The following is a 5307-nucleotide window of genomic DNA, read 5'->3' on the forward strand; positions in this document are numbered from 1 at the left end:
CCGGAGGGCTGTCACTTCAAAAAAAAAAATTCTAGTTGGGTCTATAAGGAGGCTGGATGCTTTTGGCCAGAATACCCCTCTGTCACCCAGGGTATACAGAATACAAGACAGCACAGTTACCCTCCCCTGGAGTACTGTAGACAGTGTGTAGGGGTCCTGTCTGTGCCCCACTTGGTTCTCGCTGCCCCACCTGGGCTTCATGGTGAAACCACTGTGTTGGCAGGCTTCATGTTGAAACCACTGTACCCCTCCAAGCAGGCCAAGGTCCACCCCCCATGAAATGTCAGATCAGAGCATGACCTGCTAGGAGTGTCCTGCTACCTCTCCGTGGGGGGGAAACAAGCCTATGGTGCTTTTCCAAGAGGCCATCTGTGTTCCAGTCTGCAGGGTGCCTGGCCGACAAAGGAACCTCAGCTGACATGCAAGTGGGTGTCGTGGTGGCCTGCCTGTGTGCATCCCTGCACTCCACGGGACTGATTTGATGCACTTTGGTCATCTAGGGTTGGACTGCTTAGCTGGCCTCAGCTGTTGTTCCAAGCAATGACCGTCCACGTTCCTTGGGACCATGTAAATGCATGCCCCATCTACTCTGTAAGCACAATGACTGGCTGAGCACCCTCTGGGAAACCAAAGTCTGGAGTATGGTTGCAAAGCTGCAAAGCTGAAACCGAAAGAAATAGACGAAAGGGCACCACCAGCAGTGGATCCTACAGCTCAATTTAACCATACATGACAAATCTCACCCCGCCCATACACAGGAAGGATTGACAGATTAAAAGCTCTTTCTTGATTCTGTAGGTGGTGGTGCATGTCTGTTCCAATTTGGTGGAGCCATTTGTCTGGGTAATTCCCATAATGAACGAGACTCCTCCATGGCAACTACTTACATGACTCCCAGTGGTTGGTGTTCAACTTCTTAGAGGGACAAGTGACATTCAGTCACACAAGATTGAATAATAACAAATATGTGATGCTGTCAGATGTCCGGAGCTGCACATGCATCACACTGAAGGGATCGACGTGTGTTTACCCTTTGTCGACAGGTGTGGCTAACCCGTTACACTGTGTTTGTGATATGGATTGGGATTGCAATTATATCACATGTACTAGGAATTCTCAGTAAGTGCAGATCATAAGCTTGTGTTGATAAACTGCCTGCCCTTTGTGCACACCGCCCATCACTATAAATGATTGTATGTTTGAGTGAAGTCCCTGGATTGGTCCTGCTGGGGTTGGCGACGGCCCTGGTAGAGCGCCGAGAAGATGATCAAACCTGATTATTCAGAGGAAGCAAAAGTCACAACAAGGTTTCTGTAGGTGAACCTGTCGAAGGATCATCAATGGTGGAGCAGCTGTTGCATCCTAGACATGCACACTGTAGGATATTTTGTGTAAATTTGGGGTTTGGCAGTATTTCTCTTACCGCCAAAAGATGAGCGGTAGTTTAGTGAGAACCTAGTAATATGTATTACTTACAGTATCTTGTGGTAGTATATGGTTTGCAGTATTTAGTGGTGAGCATAGTTTCCTTCCCTACATTATAACCCCATCATAAACAAAACCTTCCTTTCTATTAGAATACCTCCTAGTGATCTATAGAGGTCCTTGGACCTATACACAGAAGAGAACCCGACACTTTTATATAGAGTGCCACCTACAGTCTGTGGCCAGTATCACAGGCTTATCTACACCAGTGATCTATGCGCCCGTAGGCATCATTACTGGTTCATAGACCTCCAGTAATCTATGTGTTATATTAGATTCCCTCCAAACAACATGCAAGGAGGACACACACACACCTATTGTATCACTGCTTATTCTGTTTGTTATTCTATCTGCATAGGCAAATTGACAAATGTATTACCAAAGAGAATGAATCTCCCCTGTGTCACAAATAAAATCCCAAATGCAATAAAAGACTCTAAACAATTTCTTTTTATATACTGATTATATTGCAGACAAGTACAATTCACAATTGAAATCTTACCATGTACATTCCACCATTATCTGTAACAAAAGAAGAAGAGAAAAAAAAAACAGGGACAGAGCAAACAAGCCTTTTTAAAAATATGAATCACTTTTTAACATTATAAAAATGACGAATTAAAATGCAGGGGATTTCCTTTGCTACACTGCCTACATGACATTTTTAGATCGGACGTTCATCCAACAGCACACAGTGACCGCACTTAAACTGTGTCTGCTTACCAGAGGTATTTGTTTGAATCTCTCCCACACAACCTTGTCCTTGTTCCCCTCAGAAAAGCAGTCCCAGTCAACAAACTGCTCCTATAATCTTGGATGCTTGGAATGCGCGGCGAGAACGAGGGGTTCTCCAGCCAGAGCTGAGTGACCAGGCACATTTCCCTCAGAGCCCAGTCAGCACGAACTAACTTTCTTTTTCCTCCCTTGTCATCAAGAGACTTTTTTTCCAGCCCCTTTTTACATAGTTTTATCTGCCGACACTTTCCTCCAATCATGTTAAAAGGGATTTTTACAACAGCACTCTACTTTTCTAACAAAGAAATCCTTGCTCACGGAGTAACTGTACCTATTATTATTTTCTGCTATGCAGGCTTTCTGCTTTCTGCAAACTGAACACAGAATAGAGAAAAAAAAATGCCAGTGCACTTTTAAAAACAAATTATCTTTTCACCTCATTTTGCACACAGACCCTACATTATAATGTTAACGAGTTAGAATTAGTGATTAATAATTGTTAATTAAAGTTAGTTAGTAATAGATAAAAGATGTAGTCTTCTATGTATGAGGTATTCAAGAGAAGAAAGAGAAAACAAAATTGGTGCACTTTCTCTCTGCAGTTTCACATTGAGCTTTTGCTGCATTATGAATCCTGTACCTTGCATGCCACCAACCACATATTCACATGTTATACCGGCAACATAAAAATGACTATATGTGTTTGCCAGATTATTGCTGGCAACAAAATGCTATCACATTTAGAGAAGCGCTATGTATTCTAAAGCACTTTAAATATTATAATGCTCTCTATATATTACTACAACACCCGTAGCCCGGGGCACCCCTTGTGGCATGGTCTGCCAGTGGAGTGGTCTGTGTCTGGGGCGTGTGGGGAACAAGGTGTTAATTAGCAGGATCCGTTCCACCGGAGTAGTCCACGACCCAGCAGATGGATGGCAATGTCTGGCAGGGTTGGGTTAACCTGCTGGGAGAACCCCAACCATGCACCAGCAAGGGTGCCCTGAGGTGGACCTCCTCCTCTCTGCGCTGGCACCGGAGCTGCCATGAAGGTCAGGTGCACTCCTCTTTCTGACCTGCTGGTCTGATGGGCAGGTGCTCGTGGGGGCTCCTGGAGCCAAGGGAAACCTGGCTGTTCTCAAAGGATGCCACCCCAGGTGGACGTGGGCCTGCCACGCTGGACGAGTTCAGAGCCATGGCGCAGCCAGGCCTACTCCACAGTGGGTGTTGATGTTCTGGCTGCCCACCGCAATGGCCATGCTCACCGGTGCAGCGGGAGACACACCCTTGTGACCAGGTACTTGGAGCTTGGCCCTGTGCGGCTGGTCTGGGGATTTAAGACCCTTGTGATCCCACCCGACCCCCAAACTGCCTGGCCCTCCTCTCCTTCTCACCAAAAGGGGAGCAGGAGGACATGGTCATGGAAGGATGAGAGGTGGGCCAGCGATGGAGCTGCCTGCCCCCGTCACTGTGGGAAACCCCTGTTGTGCTGCTGCAGAATATGGTGGATGGGTTTCCGGGGCTGAGCATCAGGATTGTGTTCCTTTGAAAACCGCAATGGTCTGGGCTGACTCCCAAGTTGGGAAGCTAGATGGGACATCTGGATGTTTCGCTGCACGGCTTGGTGGGACAGGCGGTGCTGTCTCCACCCAGCCCTCCTGCACTTGCAGTTTTGGGTCGATATTTAGAAAAAAAGTTGCCTGTGACTCCTAGGGGTGGATCACTTGGCTCGCGCATCGATGAAGAATGCAGTTAGCTGCGAAAATCAGTGTGAATTGCAGGATACATTGATCAACACTTCAAGCGCACCTTGTGGCCCTGGATTCTTCCAGAGGCTCTACCTGTCTGAGGGTCGCTTGAATGTCAATAGCCCAGGGACACCCCCAGGGTGCATGGCTGGGGCTGTTGCAGGGACCCCGTTCCCTTTGTCCCCCTGAGGTCAGACCCAGATCAGCACTGTAACAGAATCCGTGGACCCGACACAGAGAATTGTTGCTGGAGCATCCTGGCCTCCCTGTTTACCGACCTCCTGGGGTTGGGAGGTCCAGGCACTCAATGTGCCTCGTTGGTGGTGGCAGCGGCCTAAAGACCCAACGCACCTTCCCCTACCCGGCGCAGCTGGCAATGCAACCTGTCGCTGTCTGGGTTGTCTCATGTCTGCCTGTGTAGGATAGCCCTGGAGTGCAGGCTTTGTGACTGCGTCCGATGGCGAACCCCTCATATGCCTTCCTTGGTGCAGATCAGAACAGCGCACGCACGGCTGTGCCAGAGGCATGGGGCTGGGGCAAACCCCCTCGATCAGCCCAAGCCCTGTAGCCAGTTGCCCAAGCTTTGGCTCCCCGACCATGACCCCAGATCAGACAGGGCGACCTACTGACGTGAAGCATATTACTAAGCAGAGGAAAAGATTCTAAAAAGGATTCCCTCACAAATGGCAAGTGAAGAGGGAAGAACCCAGTGCAGAATGCACATCCGGCAGCAGGGTGAGGCTAGTATCGGCCCGCCTGGCATGCTGGGATCGAGTCATCACGGAGTTGGGTTGCTTGGGAATGTAGGCCAAAGTGGGTGTTAAACTCCATGTAAGTTCAAATATGGACATGAGACCGATAGACAACAAGTACCATAAGGCAGTCTCGCCACGTCCGCAGGGCTGAGGGAGATTGACTACTGTGGTGCCCTCCTCCACCAACCATCCCAGTTGCTCTCAGGTGTTGGGGGTCACCGGGTCAGTGATGGGGGATGGGACCCCCCATCCAAGTGCAACTATCGACTGGGGTAGACTGTCCTCAGTGGGCCACAACCGTGTTGTGCTGTTGACCAGGGAGGGCCATGAAGGATGCCAAGGGTTTGCATTGATATTGGTTACCCACCCAACCTGTCTTCAAACCAAGACCAAGGAGTCAAACACGTTTGCGAGTCAGGGGCCAGTACCAAACCCTTGGTACAATGAAGGTGAAATCTGGTGCACACCGGCTGAGGTGGGATCCTGTTGTGGCGGGTGTACCACTGGCCCCCCTGCCCCGCTCTGTTGGGGAAGTGGGTCAGTAGCATGTGTGATAGGACCCAAAAGATGGTGAACAATGCCTG

At 49.1% G+C, this 5307-nt stretch overlaps 1 pseudogene; it reads left to right on the plus strand.

The window, feature by feature from the left end:
* The first annotated feature begins 3924 nt into the window (after positions 1–3924).
* LOC138565133 (5.8S ribosomal RNA) lies at positions 3925–4075 on the plus strand (annotated as a pseudogene).
* Positions 4076–5307: the final 1232 nt, after the last annotated feature.

This window comes from Ambystoma mexicanum, chromosome 1q (genome assembly GCF_040938575.1).
Source record: "Ambystoma mexicanum isolate Mex_15411 chromosome 1q, UKY_AmexF1_1, whole genome shotgun sequence".
Classification (NCBI taxonomy): domain Eukaryota; kingdom Metazoa; phylum Chordata; class Amphibia; order Caudata; family Ambystomatidae; genus Ambystoma; species Ambystoma mexicanum.